The 21,776-nt window shown below is 41.6% G+C and overlaps 1 long non-coding RNA gene across 1 annotated transcript in view; it reads right to left on the reverse strand.

The window, feature by feature from the left end:
• Positions 1-1,861: 1,861 nt before the first annotated feature.
• LOC139438035 (uncharacterized) overlaps positions 1,862-21,776 on the reverse strand; it is a 50,704-nt gene continuing 30,789 nt past the window's right edge. Inside the window, exon 2 of the long non-coding RNA XR_011647901.1 lies at positions 1,862-2,108. This is a non-coding gene — a long non-coding RNA (uncharacterized lncRNA). The remainder of the gene's footprint in view (positions 2,109-21,776) is intronic.

Below are 21,776 nucleotides of genomic sequence, written 5' to 3' on the forward strand. Positions count from 1 at the left end.
CATTTAACTATTTGATGTATTTTGAGTTAATATTTCTGTGTGGTGCAAGGAAGGGGCACAACAGTTTTTTGCACATTCATATCCAATTGTTTCAGAACTATTTATTGAAAATACTTACTGTTTACTCAATTGTCTCGGCACCTTGCCAAAAGTGAATTGACTATAAATATGAGAGTTTTTCTGGAGTCTAATTATTTTATTATCTTCTTATGCCACACAGTCTTGATTACTGTTGCTTTATAGCATCCTTTAGTACCCATACTAAAATTGGGAGGTGTGAGTCCTGTAACTTTGTTCTATTTCAAGATTGTTTTGGCTATTCTGTACATATATAAGTATTTGAGGATCAACTTGTCAATTTCTGCAAATAATTTAGCTTGGATGTTGATCTTTAAATCATTTTGGGGGTTATTGCCATCTTTACAATATTGAGTCTTCCAATCCATGAAAATAAAATGACTTTTGCCATATGTCATTTTTAACAAAAAAATGTGTACTTACTCTTTGTAATGCTTGAATTGACTCAAGTTTTAAAACCCTAAAGTGCAAATAAAGATATTACACTATCTTTAAAACAATTATTTTAGCATGTTTTAAGGAAGCATAACACAACCCTGAAGATACAAGAACATCATCTTACATCCATTTGTGGGTTTCTTTTTTCATATCCCCTCATTCTGAGGCCAGGGACTAATTTTAATAGATTAAACTAAATGCACATATTTCACTACTTCTCTAAATATTTATTTTATAATGTCAGTTTTAATTATTTATTAGAACAAATTTTATGATTACTTCATGTTTTCATAGATGGGCCACGTTAATCTCACATTTTCAGATATACTGTTTCCTCAGGAAAATCTTTTTGCCTTTAATTGTAATCCAGAAGATAAAAGTTCTTTTCTACATCCTTGGCAGACTGTTATTATATGACATGTACAATTTTCATGTACACCTCTAATTTCTGAATACTTCATGATCTATGTGAAATACTGAAAATTGCTTATTGAAGTTTTCCCATCTTTGCTGCATTTTCCACATGATATTTATAAATATTTAAAATTAGGGAAGCAGATGCCCAATGGATAGGGCATCTGCCTATCACATGGGAGGTCCACTGTTCAAACCCTGGGCCTCCTTGACTTGTGTGGAGCTGGCCCATACACAGTGCTGATGTGTGCAAGGAGTGCCGTGCCACGCAGGGTTGTCCCCTGCATAGGGGACCCCACACGCAAGGAGTGAGCCCCATAAGGAGAGCCACCTAGCGCGAAAGAGAGTGCAGCCTGCCCAAGAATGGTACTGCACACATGGAGAGCTGACATAACAAGATGACGCAACAAAAAGAAATAGATTTCTGGTGCCGCTGATAAGGATAGAAGCGGTTGCACAAGAACACACAGGGAATGGACACAGAGAGCAGACAACTGGGGTGGGGGAAGGGGAGAGAAATAAATAAAAAATTATTAAAAAATTTTTAAATTAATGTACCTTATTTGTTTAATACAGAGGATTTTAGAAAGAAAGTAGAAAATTGTAAATAAGAACAACCATGTTGACCAGAAAAAGAGTTAAGATGTAGAAGACTATGGGATGAAGATTAGTATGATAGGTTGTGGATACCATAGAAAAATTGACAGCAAAATGAGAATGTGTGTTGACAACTTAATTCTTTTCCTGATTTTAACCCCTCCTCCCCTTTCCCAATATTTTCAGAGTAATGAATGAAAGGGTGGTCATTTGTAGGATGAGAGTCATATTTTGACATCAACTTTAGGGATATTTTATATTTGGGGTTCTTATATAACATTTACTAAAAATTAATATTTTACTAAATAGTAGTCATATAGATATAACACAGCAATGAGAGACAAAATTTATTGGGACATTAATGGAGTTATAGGAATTTAAAGATATATAGTAAAGAATGGGTGTCACCAGAACAGCATCATTTGTCTGCTGCAGGACTTTCTCACAGGCACTATTTGCTTTAGTGAGTTCACCATGATTCAGGCTGTGGTCTTCAATCTTACAGGTACAACTTGATCTTGCCAATGTCTTAGAATTCATCGAACTTCAGTAAGTGGAACTATACCAACTATATCATAAGACTGAAAGATATAAAAAAGGGCAACCTGTTAATTTATAATGAAAAATGCAATTATCATACATGACAGATATATCTGTTGAGCAGATAATCCCCAATTCTTCCTCTAAGCAGATCATAAGGGGAAGTAAAATTATAGTGTATTGATAAACATGAAATAAAGGCATAGGATTAAAAATATGACTCAAATGATTACTGGCATCTTGGTTTGGTACTGAGGTATTTCACTGAGCAATGAAGCTGTATCTGTCAGGCAGACCAGATATTTCCATCAACTTGCGCCTCTGTGATTCCTGTTTTTGTAGGCTTCCATAATTGATCAGCCTGCCACACCCTGCCCTCATTCTCCCTCAACACATTCTTACATTACAAAATTTATATTCATTTATTTACATGAATAAATGGAACCAAACTGTATACAATTCAAACAACATAAATAGAGGTGCCCTATCACCACACTTCTCCCTTTCCTCAGACCTGCTCTTATCTCTGGGGGAAAGCACAAGTTTGAGTTCTTTTGGGACCTTTTACTGTGAATTTAAACGTACATATGGACAGAGCTTATGGTAACATAAAATTTTAGGTTTGGAGTTTTTAATGTAAATATGATCACACCATGTTATGCAATTTAATTTTATCCACTTGATAATATGTAATGAAAATTTTTCTTTATCAGCAAAATGGATCACAGTATTGCAACTGTTGCATTCTCTTTCATTGTGAAAGCACATAAAAGCATAATTTGTGTAATCAATCCTCTATTGAAAGATATTTACTTTGCAACATTTTTATTACAAAAAAATGAAGTCTGTCTATTCATACGTTGAAGTATTCCCATGGGTTCCCAAATGGAATGAGTCAAAGTGTATGTATTTAAAAATTTTGATATTGCTAAAAAGGTTATAAAAATTTACACTCCCATGAACAGTATGTTTCACCACATTATCCTAACACTAACAATATGAAAGACTGTAAATGGTATCTCCTTGTACTGAGTTAATTTCTAGGATTAATAATGAAGTCAACCAAATTTATTATAATTATTGGCCATTCATATTTTGCATTTTTTGAAATTTCATTGGTTGTTTTGATTGGGTTGTTTATTGTTTTTGTATTTGTGCTTTTGTAGTAATAGAAATTAATGGCATCCATTACACATTATTTACATGTTTCCACTCTGTATATCAAGGTGTGTATTCTAAGGTGATGGCTTTTTTCAAAAAGAAGTTTTAATTATTTTACAAAAAGAAATTCATTTGCAAAGTAATATGAAGAAACAAGTGAAAAATATATAACTTATAAAGATAAGCCTAATAATCAACAACCCCTCCACTCCCAATCTTCTGACATTAACAAATGTGAAAAGTCCGGTGTATGAGGCTTCACAATTTTTTTTCCATAATCACATGACATATACATTTACACATATACCAGGTTTTTTTTTAAAATTTATTTTTTATATTATCCTTTTTAAAGATACATAAATTATACAAAATATTGCAATAAAAAAATATAAGATGTTCCCAAATACTCTGCTCCACACAACCCCCTCTCCTCCCACAGAGACAACTTCTTTCATTAGCATGGTACATTCATTGCATTTGATGAGTACACTTGCTACACAGCATGGATTATAGTTCATGTTGTAGTTTACACTCTCCCAGCCCATTCAGTGGGTTATGGCAGGATATATATGTACTGCATTTGTCCCTGCAATATCATTGAGAACATCTCCAAGTTCCAAAAATGCCCAATATCACACCTCTTTTTGCCTCTCCCTGCCTTCAACAAATCCCATGGCCACTGTCTCTACATCAATGATATAATTTCTTCCATTGCTAGAGTCACAATAATTCTACAGCAGAACACCAGTAGGTCCTCTCTAATCCACATTTTATTCCTCCATCCTGATGGCCCTGGGATGGTGATGCCAACTCCACATCTAAATCAAGATAGATATATCAGGGTTTTTATTTGCTGTTACAAAAGTGGGCTCTAACTATACAACTATACTCATGTTTTACTCATTGAATGATATCACATAGTTAATAGCCAGCTAGAACTAACATTATTTCTTAATTGTTTTAGAGGATTTGTAGGTTTACAGGAAAAATCATATAAAAATACTCTGTTCCCATATAACGACCTATTGTTAAAATATTGCATTAGTGTGGTACATTTGCTACATCTAAAGAAAGGATATTAAAATTGTATGATTAATTATTGTCCACTGTTTACAAGAGGTGTATTTTTATTATACACCACCCTACTATTTTTTTTAAAGATTTATTTATTTATTTCTCTTCCCTTCCCCCCTCACTCCACTTGTCTGTTCTCTGTGTCTATTTGCTGGGTCTTCTTCTTTGTCCGCTTATGTTGTCGTCAGCAGCACGGGAATCTGTTTCTCTTTTTTTTTTAAGATTTATTTTTTTATTTCTCTCCCCTTTCCCGCCCCCCACCCCGGTTGTCTGTTCTCTGTGTCTGTTTGCTGTGTCTTCTTTTGTCCGCTTCTGTTGTTGTCAGTGGCACAGGAATCCGTGTTTCTCTTTGTTGCGTCTACTTGTGTCAGCTCTCCTCGTGTGCGGCACCACTCCTGGGCAGGCTGCACTCTACTTCGCGCTGGGAGGCTCTCCCTACAGGGTGCACTCCTTGCACATGGGGCTCCCCTATGTGGGGGACACCTCTGCATGGCATGGCACTCCTTGCGTACATCAGCACTGCGCATGGGCCAGCTCCACACGGGTCAAAGAGGCCCGGGGTTTGAACCGCAGACCTCCCATGTGGTAGATGGATGCCCAACTACTGGGCCAAGTCCGCCGTCCTGTGTTTCTTTTTGTTGCATCATCTTGTTGTGTCAGCTCTCCGTGTGAGCGGCACCATTCCTGGGCAGGCTGCACTTTCTTTCGCGCTGGGCGGCTCTCCTTACGGGGCACACTCCTTGCATGTGGAGCTCCCCTATGCGAGGGACACTGCTGCTGCGTGGCACGGCACTTCTTGCGCACATCAGCACTGTGCATGGGCCAGCTCCACATGGGTCAAGGAGGCCCAGGGTTTGAACCGCGGACCTCCCATGCATATGCCACCCTACTATTAACACTATGTATTAGTATTGTAGATCAGCTATAATTCATGAAAGAACATTCTTATACTTGTAGTATAAGTACATCACATACTACATTCTTATACTTGTAGTATTGTCCATCATCTACAATAGTGTTCACTGTGTTGTCCAGTCCTATTGTTTATCTTTAAATTTTTATTCATGTTACTAGACCTAAAACTTCCCCTTTTAAACATAATTCCATATAGAATTCAGTACTGCTAATCACACTCACAACAAAGTACTACCATTACCACCATCCACTTCTAAAACTTTACCATTAACTTAAATAGAAATTCTTTTAAAATTAAGCATCAACTCCCCATTCTCTACCCCCAGCCCATTCCCTGGTAACCCATATTCTAGATTCTAACTATGAGTTTGATTATTATAATTAGTGCATATTACTGAGAGCATATTACACCCTTTTGTGTTTGCATTATTTAACTCAGCATAAGGTCCTCAAATTTCATCCACATTGTCACACAGATCAGGATTCATTCCTTTTATGGCTGAATAAAGTTCATTGTATGTATATACCACATTTGTTCATTCATCCATTGATGGACACTTGGGTTGCTTCCTTCTTTCAGAAACTGTAAAGAATGCTGAAATGAGCAATGGTGTGCAAATATCTGCTTCAAGCCCTGCTTTAAATTCTTTTGGGTATATACCTGGTAGCAGGATTGCCAGGTCATATCATAATTCTGTACTTAGCTTCATAAGGAACTGCCAAACTATGTTCCACAGTGGCTCACCATTTTACATTCCCACCAGCAAGGAATGAGTATTTCCATTTCTCCACATCCTCTCCAACACTTGTAATTTTCGATTTTTAGAAGAGAAGCCAATCTAGTAGGCGTGAAATGATATCTCATTGTGGTTTTGATTTGCATGCCCCTAAAAGTAGTTCTGTTGAGCATCTTTTTATGTGCATTTAGTCATTTGCATATCCTCTCTAGAGAAATGGTTATTCAAGTCTTTTGCCCAGTTTTAATTGGGTTGTTTGTCTTTTTATTGTTGAGTTGTAGAATTTTCTTTATATATTCTGGATATTAAGCCCTTATCAAATATGTGGATTCCAAATGTTTCCTCCCATTAAGTAAATTAACTTTTCATTTTCATGAAAAAGTCCTTTGATCCATGAAAGCTTTAAAAATTTGGTGAGATACACTGTTTTAGTTTGCTAAAGGCTGCAAGTGCAATATACCAGAAATGGGTTAGCTGTTACAATGATGTCTGAGTTTTTCAGAGGGCTTCCAATGCAAAGTACCAAAAATGGGTTGGCGTTTGCAATGGGGATTTTATTAAGGGAAAAATTGTAGTACAGCCGTGAAATGTTCAAATCAAGACACCATCACACATGCTGTCTCACTGAAGTCAGCCACTGGTGATCCTAGTGTCCTGACGTGTGGTGAAGCAAGATGCCTGCTGATCTCTGCTGAGGTCCCTGTCATCCCCTCCAGAATCTACTTTCTTCTGGAGCTCAGCTGTGTGTAACCAGGGACAGGGCTTGTCTCTTCAGCCTCGAGCTGCTCCATGGGGCCAGTCCCTCGGGAGCCTCTTCCATGACTCTTTGGACTCCAGGATATCTCTCATCTTCTTGGTGCTTCTTTGCCTTTCTGCAGCTATAGGTGAATCTGGAGTCTTTCTTTCTCTACCATCTCTTTTCTATTACATGACAAGATTAAAAAGTGGTAACTTCCTTTCTCCTGTGTGTCTCTTTCTCTGTAGCTCCATTTATATAATCTCCAATAAAAGGGTGGAGACTCAACCTGAATGATGCGTCACTGATGTAGTCTAATCAACACGGTCTCACATTTTTAGGGAAAATGGCACCAAAGTAGTATGCAGAGTCTGACCCTCTCACAAAAAAAAAGTGGAGAGAAGGCAGGGACCTTATAGCAGTTTGATATTATTGATGAATTCCACAAAGAAATACAGGATTATGTTTGTAAACTGATCTTTTCCTCTGGGCATATTAGATTATATTGGATTTAGAGGTTTGATTGATTAAGTAATCATGTAAACCTCTTATGCCAGTAGGGCATTGAGTCCCCATTCTTTGGTGGGTGGAGACTTGCAGATAAAAGGCATGGCAAAAGACAGACTTGGGGGCTTTTAATATTGGAGTTTTGTTGTTGTAGTTTGATGCTAAAGCTGGAACCCTGGGAATAGAGGAATCCTAAACCAAGAGAGAAGACCTGGGAAGAGAGGAACCTAAGAAGCCCGAACCCTTGCAAACAGCAGCCATATTCCTCCAACACGTGAAAATAGACTTTGGTGCAGAAAGTGACTTATGCTTTATGGCCTGGTATCCATAAGCTCCTACCCCAAATAAATACCCTTTATAAAAACCAACCGCTTTCTGGTATTTTGCATCAGCACTCTTTTGGCTGACTAATACAGTGTAAAATAACTGCTTTGGAAGTATATGAAAGGGGAAAGTGCTCTGAGTCATGTAGGAGGATACCGGAAAGATACAGAAACCAAAGGAAAATGTGAGTTACTTCACCCTGTGGCTGGTAATGGCACATATAAACTGCCCTCAGGGCAAATAGTCTCAATGCCCCTGGCTTGTTGCAGCCAAGGGACTGGGGGGAAGAGGAGTCTGGCGGAGGGTGGAGAGTAGTTTCTTTGCAGTGAGTTTGGCTAGCTGAGCCCCCTTTGAATCTCGGAAGGGAACCTGACCCAACGGGGAAAGGGGAAGGAGGATCTGCTCAGGCAGGCTGTCACGCCCAGCCACTCAGAGAGAGAGGAACTAGATTAGAGATGGGATAGGACAGGTGCCTAATCAGCAGGACTCTAGCAAATTGTCAAGTCTTAAATGCCTGAGGGAAAGGGGGCAGATAGTTTTTTTTTTTAAGTTTTATTGTATTTATTTCTGCCCCTCTTTGTTGTTTTGCATTCACTGCCTTCTCTCTGTGTCTGTTCATTGTATCTTCGTTTTCTTTTTAGGAGGCACCAGGAACCAAACCCAGGACCTCCCATGTGGGAGGGAGGGGCCCAATGGCTTGAGTGACCTTCACTCCCCAGATAGCTTTCTGAAGCCTAATTAACCTAGGGAGACAGTTTAGATCAGTGGAGGAATTCCCACGTTGCATATACACAGTCTCTGGTTCAATTCTCCGATCTCCATAGAGAAGTGATCCACAAAGTGTTCCACCAGGTTATCAAGCATCCACCTGATACCTCATGACAGGGACATATAGACAATCTATTTGTTTTAACTTTCTTTGCAACTTTTTTTTTCTTTTTAAAAGATCCCATTTTTTCCTTTATTTTACACACTAAAACCTGGTAAATCTCCTGCAGAAGGGAGGGTGCAAAATGATTGATTGATGAACATTGGCAGCCTGAGAAGCTGCTTAGGGGCCTAAAAAGGAAAGCTGTTTTTCCTTGTTTGTTTTTGTTGTTGTTGTTACTGTTGCTATTGTTTTGATTCCTGTTTGCTGTGTTTCCTCTTTCTTTGCATCTTTTTTCTTTTACCTATTTTTTATGCCTACATTGCTTTTTTTCATTTTCTTCATTTTTCTACCTTCTATTTTCTGTTGTTTTTCATTCATTAAACTTTTTGTTTGGTCTTCAATTCTTTGCTTTTATTTCTATTCTCTATTTTCTTTCTTTTTCACTTTTTCTTTTTTCTTATTCTCTTTTCTCTTTATTCCAGCCTTATAATTCATTCTATATACGGTTCTTTATTTTCTTTCTCATTTCATTTTTTGCTCCACTTTTTATTCTTATTCTGTACTTCTAATGATTTTTAACATGTTAATGATTTATTTTCCTAGATCCTGTATAGTGCCTCTTCTAACATTTTATCATTAATATTACTATTATTCTTTTTGTATAGTAATCTCTGTCCTTATCTCTGGTCCTAATTATTTTTTAAGGGAACACAGACAACAGCAAGGAAACAGAACACAAAGAATGAAGTGTCAAAGTGAAACCTAATCACATGCACAAAAATGAAAACAAAATAAAACCCCAGAGTAGAAAGAGAAACTAACGAACCAAATAAGCTTATCAAGATAAACAGATGCAAACACCAACAAAAAGTTACACGCTATATAAGAAAGAGAAAGACATGGCCCACTCCAACACACAAACTAAAAAACAGGAGGAGATGCAGAACATGGAAAAACTAAAGATCTACAAACGAATATCATACATCAACTTAATGAAGTGAAGGAAAAGATTAAGGACATAAAGGAGACACCAGGGAAACATACTGAAGAAACTGTAAACATACATAAAAAATAATGGATATAATGGTGCTGAGTGGCACCATGCAAGAAAACAAAAATACACTAGAACCAAGGAACACCAGATCTGAAAAAGCAGAGGAAAGAATCAGTGGAATGGAAGACAGTACAGCTAAAATGACAAAAGCAGTAAAACAGATAAAAACATATATTAAGATCTAGTGGGAATGCATAAGGATCCAGCCATTCTGGAGGACAGTATGGCAGTTTCTCAAAAAACTAAATATAGATTTGCCATATGACCCAGCAATCCCACTGCTGGGTATATACCCAGCAGAACTGAAAACAAGGACACAAACCGATATATGGACACCAATGTTAATAGCAGGATTGTTCACTATTGCCAAAAGTTGGAATCAACCCAAATGCCCATCAACAGAAGAATGGATAAATAAAAATGTGGTATATACATACAATGTAATACTACTCAGCTTTAAGAACGAATACACTACAAACACACGTGATAACATGGATGAATCTTGAGAACTTATGTTGAGTGAAGCAAACCAGGCATTGAAGGACAAATACTACATGACCTCAATGATATGAAATAAGCAAGCTGCCTCAGAGAGCTAGAGACTGGAAGATAGGCTTACAGGAAATCGGGGGGTAGAGGAAGGATGTGAGCTGACATCTACATGGGTGAAATCTATGATAAGCTGGACGTAAGTATGTGTACAAGGAAGGGATAAAATGGGTGCATAGGGTTACCTTTGGGTGGGGCTTTGGGGGTTCCAGGGGGGCTAGAGATGGGCAGATGAGTAATATTGCCCAAGAAATTGGGGGGAGGGTGGGGCAACATATGAACGTAGGAGATTGTCAGGTGTTGGTTGAGAGTATAATGCTGAGAAAACCTTTTCAAAATATAATTAGGAAAATTACCTGTTTAAGATACCCAAGGGGATAATCTGATGCAGGACAGACTCCTAGGGAATATCTGAATGCTCATTTTACCAGAGTGGGTTATACCATTGGGTAGAGACCCATATAATGAGAGTGAAGGTACACCCACAACCTTGGGAGGACTAAATGCCATCAAAGAGGGAACTGTATCTCTCAAGAGAAGTGGTGGCTCCCAGGGCATTAGGGCAGTTGAGCAAGTCAAGCCCTCAACACTGTTGCAGGTATTGCTGAACATGGCTCCTCAAGAAATGAAGATTGACTGTCACTGTGGGACCCAAGGGGAAGGGGAAATAGATATTGAATAGATGGAACCAAAGTAAATGCGAGGGCAAAAAAGGTGTTTCATAAGAGTACACAAGGATGGATATAAAACATGTAATATTACACCAAAAACATATAAGAGATGACAGACTAATAATGTAAACCATAATGTAAAATATAGGATAACTAAAAAATTTAGAAAACTGTATATCCTAAAGTATGAAGCACAATGTAAACACAATTGTTACCTTGTTTGAAAGCTATTGTCTCAATATCTGTACATCAGTTTCAGTAAATATCATATGAATAAGTTAAAAGGTTATCGCTGTGGAAGGGAAAAGGTTTTATAATGGATATGTAGGAGTACTGTATATTGTATAGATGAATTACTGTGATCTAAGGCTCTTGTGAAGAGAAGCTCAATAATTAGGAAAAAAGAAAAGAAAAAGATAGGATGTAGAATTTTTCCAAATCAATATGTATTCTATATATCTAACCTTTAAACTCATTGCTATATTCCATTTTACTAGTAAGGGAACCTGACATTATATTGGGCTTCACTTTTCAGGAAGTTTTAGATCACAGAGTGGTTCAACAATGGCAGTGGAGGAATACTGGTGTGGGATGTTATTGACAGGGGACATATGATTGACAGGGAGTTATACAGGGCATGTGTCCAGGGTGCATGGAAATGTTTGGATATACTCATAGTGGAAACAATTAAAAACAATAGCTGGGGGGGAACTGGTTCCTGGCCGGGGCGGGGGGGCTCTGTCGTAGTCCCTAGGGGAGCAGCAGCAGTCCCCCAAGTGCAATGGTAAGGACCAGGAAGGAATGAGGGTCCAAAAGTGAGTCCCTGATACTAATGACTATGCTTGTGAGCCTATACACCTGAAATAAGAACAAGGCCTAGAGCAGCACTGTGCCTAAGAGTTCCCTCCTGACAACCTCCATGTTACTCAAATGTGGCCAGTCTCAAAGTCAAACTCAGCATGTAAATGCACTGCCTTCCCCCCAGCGTGGGACATGACACCCGGGGATGAGCCTCCCTGGCACTGAGGGATCACTACCAAGTACCAGCTGATGACATAACTAGAAAATGACCTTGAATTAAGGGTTCAACGTGGACCAGCTGAATATCCTTGTCCACATATAATAACAGGAGTTAAAAATGCTGTTTGACCTAAAGTAAGGGGGAAATAGAAAGGACAAATGAGTTTATATGGGTATGAGTCTCTAAAAAAGAGTCTGGAGGTTTTCAGAATGATTGTCCTTATGCACACCTGAGCAGAGTCTCAGAGACAGATAAAGTAGATACAACCCCAGGTATTGGTTCTTTTGAGGGCTAAAGAGACCCACAGGTTCTATGGTCATGGCAGATGGAGTTCACTGCCATGTCAGTTGGCCCTTCTTTGGAGCTGGTGTTTCTGTGTGATGGAGCTGGACTCAGATGGGATCTCTTTTCACAAGACTTTCATGCTGCTTTACTGGAATTGTAGTTGGTGCTGGGGTTTAAGATATATCTAGGGGATTTGAATCTCTGGACCGACAATATGATAGCCAGGCCCTGAGCCTCAACAGACTTCAGCTTCTACACTCTGATTTATTGGACTTACCCCACTCACCTAACATGGAGTTGAAGAATGTCAACCACCACACCATGGAGCCTAGAGTGCCTACAACTGAAAGCAGGAGGATTGCATCCAGTATCCATGTGGAATCTAAGCCCCCTCCTGACATAGATGTGGAATGGACACAACCAAGCCAAGGCCCACAGGAAGGAGGAATACAGTAAGGATTAGAGTGGACTTAATGATATTCTATTCATGAATAATTGTGGTTAATAATCGAGAAAGTGTGGCATTGGTGTGGAAAAAGTGGCCATGGTGGCTGCTGGGTGCGTAGAATGGCAGGAAGAGATGAGATGCGGAGGCATTTTCGGGACTTGGAGTTGTCCTGGGTGGTGCTGCAGGGACAATTGCCGGACGTTTTATGTCCTCCCATGGCCCACTGGATCGAATGTGGGAGAGTGTGGGCTATGGTGTGGACCACAGGCCATGGGTGCAACGATGCCCAGAGATGTACTCACCAGATGCAATGGATGTGTCATGATGATGGAGGAGAGTGTTACTGTGGGGAGAGTGGTGGGGTGGAGGCGGTGGGGGTGAATGGGGACCTCATATTTTTTGAATGTAATATTTTTTTTTAAAATGAATAAATTGAGTAGAATTTGAAAAAAAAAAGGCATGCTAGGGAAGTGGATTTGGCTCAGTGGTTAGGGTGTCCTTCTACCACATGGGAGGTCTGCGGTTCAAACCCCGGGCCTCCTTGACCCATGTGGAACTGGCCCATGTTCAGTGCTGATGTGTGCCAGGAGTGCCGTGCCACACAGGGGTGTCGCCCACGTAGGGGACCCCCATGCACAAGGAGTGCGCACCATAAGGAGAGCTGCCCAGCGCGAAAGAAAGCACAGCCTGCCCAGGAATGGTGCTGCACACACGGAGAGCTGACATAACAAGATGACGCAACAAAAAAGAAACACAGATTCCTGTGCCGCTGACAACAACAGAAGCAGACAAAGAAGACAATGCAGCAAATAGACACAGAGAACAGACAATCGGGGCGGGAGGGCAGAGGAAGAGAAATAAATAAATAAATCTTAAAAAAAAAGGCATGCTATTGACACAAAGATAGACATATTAAGCAAGAGAATTGAATTGAGATTTCTCATATACAGTTAGTTACCTGATATTCGACAAGGCCACCAAGTCCACACAACTGGGAGAGAATGATCTCTTCAACAAATGGTGCTTGGAGTACTGGTTATCCATATGCTATTGAATGAGAGAGGAATACCATCTCACACCTTATACAAAAATTAACTCGATGGATTAAAGATCTAAATATAAGAGCCAAGACCATAAAGACCTTGGAAGACAATGTAGGGAAGCATCTACAAGACCATGGAATGGAAATGGCTTCATGAACTTCACACCAAAGCATAAGCAGTGTAAGAAAAAAGACAAATGGGGTCCCCTCAAAATTAAAGCCTTTTGCACCTCAAAGGAGTAAGAAAGTGAAAAGAGCCTACTGACTGGGAGAAAATATTTGGTTACCATATATCTGATTGGAGCCTAATATCCAGCATATATAAAGAAATCATGTATCTCAAAAGTAAAAAGACAAACAACTCATTTTAAAAATTGGCAAAAGATTAGAATAGATACTTCTCCAAAGAAGAAATACAAATGGCTGAAAAGTACATGTGGAGATGCTCAATATCACTAGGTATTAGGGAAATGCAAATCAAAACTACAGTGAGATAACATCTTACACCCATTAGACTGGCGCCTATTTACAAAAAAAAAAGGACTACAAATGTTGGAGAGGATGTGGAGGAATGGGAACACGTATTCACTGCTGGTGGGAATGTAAAAGGGCCCAGCCATTGTGGAGATGAGTTGGTTGGCTCCTCAAAAACTAGCTATAGATTTTCCATATGACCCCACAATTCCACTGCTGGGTATATACCCAGAACTGAAAATAAGGGCACTAACTGATATATGTACATCAATCTTCACAGCAGCACTATTCACTATTGCCAAAAGTTGGAATCAACCCAAATGCCCATCAACAGATGAATGGATAAACAAAATGTGGTATATACATACAATGGAACACTACTCAGCTATAAGAAGGAATACAGTACTAATGTTTGAGATAACATGGATGAATATTGAGGACCTTATGTTGAATGAGGCAAGCCAGGGATAGAAGAACAAATATTACAAGACCTCAGTGTGACGAATTAACCAAATCCAGTCAGGCTCTGAGACCTAGAGCCTGGAAGATAGTTTTTCAGGAAATGGAAAAGGAGAAGCAGGTTGTGTGCCAGTGTACACATGGGTGAAATCTATAAGGTGGAAGTGAGTAGTTGTGCAGTGGGGATATAACAAGGGTGTACTGCTAGTATTGGGTTGTGTGGTGCAAGTTTAACAGGGGACTAAGGTGGAGAGTCTACAGTCCATGGAATTGTGGTAGAGTTTGGAGAGGGAGAAGGAGAACAACGGGGATTGGTGGGTACGTAACAGAAACTAAAATGTTGGGAAAGCTCTTTTGGCAATATGACAAGGAAGGGTTACTGGTTTAGGGTGTTGGATGGGGGGACATTCCAGACAGGGTGAACCTGGGGCAGTATTCTAGAGAATGTGAGAGTGATCATTTTGTCATAGTGTGGTGTATCATTGGGTGCAGATCCACATAATGAGAAGAAAATAGTTGGATTCCCATCCTTGGGATACCCGATATGTTCTCAAACAGAAGGGTGGGTGTCTCTCTAGAATATGGCCAGTACTTAATAGGGGAGGACAGACCAGTGTGTCAAGCCATCAGTGGTTTTGCAACTATGAATATTGTCCTCCAAGGAGTGAAGTCTGGTGGTTGCTGTGGGCCCTGAGGGGAGGTGGAGGGAGGAATAGAGTAAATGAAAGAGGGGCTAACTGGGGGGCAATGGAAGTGTTCTGCAAGACTATGCAACAATGGATAGGGGCCATATTAAATTTCACCAAAAATTTGTAAAAGTGTACAGTCTAAAATGTAAACCATAATGTAAACCATAAAGTAACCGAAAATTTATAAAAGTGTACAGTTTAAAATATAAACCACAATATATACCATAATGGAAACATGGCTGGTAGCCAAATTTCAATAACTGTACATAAGTTGTAGCAAATGTAACATCCATATGTAAAAAGATCGTTGTTGGAGATGGGGGAAAAAGGTTTGATGTTGGGTATAAAGAAGCCCCTATAATCTATATGTAACTTTATTGTAACCTAAACATTTTTTGATGACATAATAAAAAGTTTTTTTAACAAAAGAATGCAGACCATGAGGAAGAAATGGAAGAAATTACTTTGCCTCTGTACATACAGGGCAACACCTATTAGAGTGATGAAAGACAAAATGCCAAAAAAAATTTTTATGGTATTTTTCATTTTTTAATACCACAATTTATTTTTTACTTTATTTTAGGTTTTCTAAATTATGTATTCTATTATTGTTTAAGCCTGTCGTTACTATTTCATTTTCCTTCTAATTGAATTGGCAATACGATAGACTTCATTTTTGAAGTTTTGGAAAATAGAGGGGTTCAACTGTGGCAGGGGAGGAGCACTGGTGAGGGATGTCATTGATGGGGAAAGCATGGATGGGAGGTACTTCTCCAGGGTATGCATATAGGGCAATAAGATATGTTTGGATGTAGTTTGGGTGGTATCATAGTGGGTAGATGAACATCGAACTGAAGGAGTGCTTAGTTACCAACCTGGGGAGCTCTGTGCATTCCCCAATGGAGCAGCAAAAATTCCCTAAGTGGAAGGGCAGAGACCAGTGAAGAAGGATGGTTCAATGATTTGCCCTTGATACAAATGACAATGCTTATGAGCCTGTGTGCTTGACTTTTCAACAAGACCTAGAGCTGCAGGGTGCTAAGAGTTACCTCCAGAGAGGCTCCAAGTTGCTCAAATGTGGTCACCCTCTAGGCAAACTTAGCATGTAAATTCATTACCTTCCCCCAAGCATGGGCCATGACTCTGGGGAATGTGCCTCCCTGGCACTGAGGGATTACTACCAAGGACCATCCGGTGATGCAACTAAAAAAATACTTTGAATAAAAGTGGGAAATGGTAAAGGCAAAGGAGTTTATATGGCTAGGAGAGTTTAAAATAGGTCGGGAGGACATCAGAGCTATCACAATTATGCATGTCTCAACAGGATCCCAGAGACAGCCAAAGTCGATACAACCCCAGGTAGTGGTGCTACGGAGGGGTACAGAGACACTCAGGTCCTAAGGTCATGGCAGATGGCTCTGGAGCTCAGTGCCTTGCCAGTGAGTCCTACTTTGGAACTTATGCTCCTGAGTGTGATGGAGTGGGACTCAGACATGACCACCCAACAAATGCCTCTTCCGTTACTTTTATTGAAACTGAGGTTGGCGCTGGGGGTGGTGTATACACAGGAGACTTGAATCTATGGACTGACTACATGCCACCTGGGCCCTGAGTCTCAGAAGAGTTGAGACACCTACTCGATGGTTCATTGGACTTATACAGGTCAGGTACAGAGAGGGGAAGATGGTCAACCAAAACACCAGGGAACAAAGAATGCCTACAACTGCAAGCAGGACAACCGCTTCCATCAACCATGTGGGTTCTAAACCCCCTCACGATGTAGAGGTGGAGTGGTCATCAAAATCCCAGGAAGGAGGAATAAAATATGGATTAGAGTGGACTTAAAAGTATTCTACTTTAGAAATATTGTGAAACTAGTAATGGAAGAAAATGTATCAATGATGTGGAGACTGTGGCCATGGAAGATGGTGTGGGCACGGAAGAAGAAGAAAGAAGTGAAGGGGAATTTTCAGGACATGTAGTTGTCCTAAATGGTATTGGAGGGACAGAAGCTGTACATTATGTATCCAAAGAAGCAGGTGAGCTGGATGTGGGTAGGGTGGGTGGGGGGAAGGGCTGGGGGGCTGGGAGGCAGGGGCATTGGGGAGACTAGCAATGAGGGGTAGAGAGGGAGCCCAGGGAAAGAGGAAGGGACACAGGCTGGTCCAGAGAGCCACTCATCGAGAAAAGTTGCCTGTAGTCCAGAGGCCCTTTCCGCGGCATACCTGTGCAGGGTTCCACACAGAATCTTTGGGGAAGATAGCCAAAGGGGTGGAAGGAGGCAGCCCGATTTTGCCAACAGGTCTCTCAGAAGCTGAGAGCTGGTATTCTGTCCTTGGCGGGTCCTTGTCTAAGCCCTTCACTCTTCTATTTCCTCTAAGCACGGGTGGGAGGGGCTGTTTTATGGGAGCCCCCGGAAGGAGTAGTACCCTGCGTGACACATGTATCAGGACCACGGCGGCGGTGGTTTTGGCAGGTGACTTTTAGACCGGAAATTTAAGCTTTCACTGATCCTGCCTTCTGGAAACGACACGGGCCTAGACACGGGCCTAATCAAGATTGAAGGTACAAGGAAGAGCTTGCAGAGACGTGGATGATGACAGATGGACAAGCTCTGGGTGTGCTTCTGAAGCAGGCCTGCCTGGCTGGCAATTGACCGTGGGCAGAAAGAATCCGGTTCGACTCAGCCCCCGCGAACTAGGTGTATACACCTGTGGGTACAGCCACTCCGCATGAGACGGCTCTGGCCTCCTGGAGACCCAGGAGCAAACCCAATCCCTGCGTGCCCACTGCGCGGCACGGACCCGATCCAGGATTACTTTCAGGAAGGGAGGTCATGGCCGCCTGAGCCTCCTGGCTCCCACAGAGCTCTTGGAGTGCCATGGGCCAGCAGTTTCTGGTTTGCCCCGGGACCCTGCGACCTCTGCCTCCCTCCTCTTTGAAACAGGACCTGCAGCTCAGGGGAGGTTGCTCCCCAGGGAAAGTAGGAAGTGCAGGAAGGACTCAGCCCTGATGGCAGCGGGAGTGCCACACTGTGTGGAAGAATCTGAAGATCCCTAGGGGCCTTTGCAACCTCAGAGACAGGAGTTTTGTGGGTTTGGTCTGCTGTCACTGAAAACCTTACCCGTAGTTGTACCCAGAGCAGCAGGAAAGGGAATCCCAGCGTCCCAAGCAGGTGGATCCCAAGTGGCCCAGAACGGGAGGGCCAATGGCAGGGAGAATTGGGTGTCTTGTTTTTGTTGCTGTTGTTGTTGTTGTTTTTCAGGCAGCGAAAGGAGGGAGGGGAAGGCACAGTGCGGGTGGAGAAAGAGGCCATTGGCATTTCTGGAGCCACACCGCCATCAAGCGGCAAATGCCAGCTGAAACCCAGGGCAGCAGTGTCTGGGCATAGGTGAAGGCCTTGGTGGAGGGGGCGGGGCAGCTGGGATCTGCTAGGTGCCTGCACCCTGCTCTGCCGCTGGCCACTGGTACAGACGCAGACGCAGAGGCGATTGCGCCAGGTGACAAAGGCAGTAAAACAGGACCCTAGAGGCCCTGGTACCAAACACCAAGCATGCAGGCCCGAGGACCTGGAGCCAAGGAGTCCTGACTCCACTGTCAGCCATTTTGGGCTGTGTCTATGGGAAGTGGCTCAGGAGGGACTGCAGAGATGGCGAGGAGGCATTTTCTCTGCTGTCCCTTGTCCGGGCAGGACCGGGGCAGCCCTGTCGAAGGAAAAGCTGCTGTCAGGAGGCCCCCTTCCTCGCTGGCCACAGAAGGTCCTCAGGGGTCCCCTGGGCGAGGCCTCAGGTTGTGGTCACCGCGGGCCAGGCCAAACAGGGTGACTCGAAACGGTTGGCTCAAAATACCTCTGGAGGTCCGGTTACCGGACTTCACCAAGATGGTGTACCAAGCACTCCCCCATGTTCAGACCAGCACAGGACAGCCAGACCTGGCTGTCTCTCAAAACAGGGCCTGGGCAAGGACACAAGGCATTTCAGAGTCACATGGCCTCAAACAAGGTCTGCGGAGAAGACTCACCATGGGTTTCTCTGGGGCCAAGGTTACCATCCTTCCCTGAGTGTCCAGGACATTTCAGTCACACCTGCTGCTCGGGCCTACCTATGAACCGTTGCCTGTTCAATTCTTGAATTGGGTCCCGCGAAATGCGGGACGATGGGGCTCCTGGAACACGACTGGTGCAGTGTCAAGGTCTGAGAGTCTGTGCCTGGGCATGTGTCAGGCTCTGCCCATTTGTCCGAGTTTGTGTGCGTGCACGTGAGGGCACGGCTGGGTGCTCGTGTGATGTCCTGTCGGCACTTACACGTGCACCCTATCCTTTGGTTCATGGGAACTGGAGGACGTGGGAAACAACTGGAAGAGTGCTCCCTGTCTCAGGTTTGCAGTGTAAGAAGGGGAATGAACAGAAGAACTGCAAAGAATGGAAGCCCATGAAATATTTCTAAGGCGATGGATTCGTGGCGATGTGTGATATAAAAACCCAACTTCTCGGTCGAGTGAGGAGTCTGACGGGGACCAACACCTCATCCACAACACCAGAAGATGAGGGAACAGGTCCAGCCTTGCTCCCGCCTCTCTGCTACCATGGGACCCACGCCTAACCCAGACAACACCGTATCCAGGATTTCCACAGGGCACTATGCCAACTAGGGAGAAACAGTTAAAGGGGAAGAGAGATTTGGACACTCACCCACGTGCTGCTGCCCATCCCGGGGGGACGAACAGAAATTATAATCCATGCTGTGTAGCAATGCTCCAAAATGTACTCATCAAATGTAACGAATGTATCACACTTATTAAAGAAGGTGTCAATGTGGTTGGAATGGACATTGTTGTGAGTGGGATATATAGGAACCTCATATTTTTTAATGTAACATTTTGTGTGATCTATGTATTTTAAAACAAGATAATAAAACTTAAAAAAAAAAAAACAAGGAACACAGTGGATTCAGAGGAACCCTACTGGAACATAAAATACAAGGAAAAGTGTTGTGTAAGACTGCGATGGAGAGTAGGAATTAGTAGCAATAGAAATAGTTTGTGTAGGAAATGGTCTTAGAGAATCTTTTAGAATCTTCTAAGATTTTAGACTTAACCATAGATAGTAGGAAGTCATTAAAGGATTTTAAGGAGGGAAACTATATGTTTAGATACTTATTTTAGAGAGGTTATTCTAGAGGCCATGGCAAGAGTCAATAAGCAATAGTGGAGGCAAGAGATCAATTATAAAACTGTTATAGTCATTTAGGAGAAAAATGGTGAGCATCCAAAGCAGGGTATGGGATGTTAATTTTCAGAATGGAGAAGAAAGGACTTTCCATGAAATTCTTTGAAAGAATAATCATTATGACTTGGTGACTGAACAGTAGAAATTAGAGAGGAGAAATATGACATGATGCCTTAATGTTTGTCTTGGGAGTACCAAAAAGAATAAGGAAGATGTTTGTGGTGTTCATTTTGGGGTAATTGAGAGTTCAATTTTAACCATGTTCGTTTCAGGTGCAAATAAACCATCCAGATAGAAATTAGTCATTTGGCTATGAGTCTGAATCTTGGCACAGAGGTCTCTGTTGGAGATACAGATTGGGAATCATCAGCATATATATGCTAATTAAACTCAGGGCAGGGGATGAGACTGCTAAGACTGGATCCAGGCAGAGGAGGAAAATATTCAACAAAAGAGAGTGGTAATGACTAGATATGTAAAAGGAGAACTAGAAGAGAAAGGTGTCAAAAAAGGGAAGGAAGACAGAATTTTAAATGTTACAGGAAGTTCAAGATAAGGACTGTAAACTATTCTCTGAATTTGCCAATCAGAGCTATCCATGGCAACCTCTACTACAAAGCATAATGCATTCCCGACAAATTCCTGCATCTCTACATAAAAGTTATCAACATTCTTACCCATTCTTATCTTCTTCCCTCTAGGGCAGTGTTTCTCATTCTTATCTGGCCCTCTTTGTTAACTACATTAATATCCCATTTACTATCCTGAAATAAAAATCGAAATTTCAAAAAAAAATTGGTATCTGTACTATGAAAGAGAAATACAAAGAAAGTAATTTTTAATGAAATTAAATATATTTCAATATGTAACTACTGGGACATATCAACATTAGAAGACAGTGAAATATGCAGAGAAATATACAGAAAATGTCTGTAAAGGTGGCACCTACAAATGCTGAGTGATTCGGAGGTGATGTTAATGGTATCTCAAATATCTAGAGCAGCATTTTAGGGAAGCAATGTGGCTCAAGTGATAGAGCTTCCCCCCTACCATATGGGAGGACCTGGATTTGATTCCTGGAGCCTCTTGATGAAAAAAAAAGAAGAGAAAGCATGTCCACGCAGCAAGTGAGTGCCCATGTAAGTTCCAGGTGGTGAGCGAGTGCCTGCACATGTGCCTGCATGGTGAGTCAGTGCCTTGCACAAGTGACTCACACAGCAAGATGATGACACATCAAAAGAGAGACAAGGAGAGAGGCAAGGTGAAGCACATCAGAAACCAGGAATTGACGTTCTGCAATTGACAGGGAACCTCTCTCCCTAAAGAGGCCTCCAGGATTGAATCCCGGTGAATCCTAGAGGAGAGAAAATGAGAAGAGAAGGCAACACAGACAGCAAAAACAGCAGGGCAGGAGAAGGGGAAGGGAGAAATAAATAAATAAATATTTTTTAAAAAGAGCAGCATT

Source organism: Dasypus novemcinctus, chromosome X (genome assembly GCF_030445035.2).
Source record: "Dasypus novemcinctus isolate mDasNov1 chromosome X, mDasNov1.1.hap2, whole genome shotgun sequence".
NCBI lineage: Eukaryota > Metazoa > Chordata > Mammalia > Cingulata > Dasypodidae > Dasypus > Dasypus novemcinctus.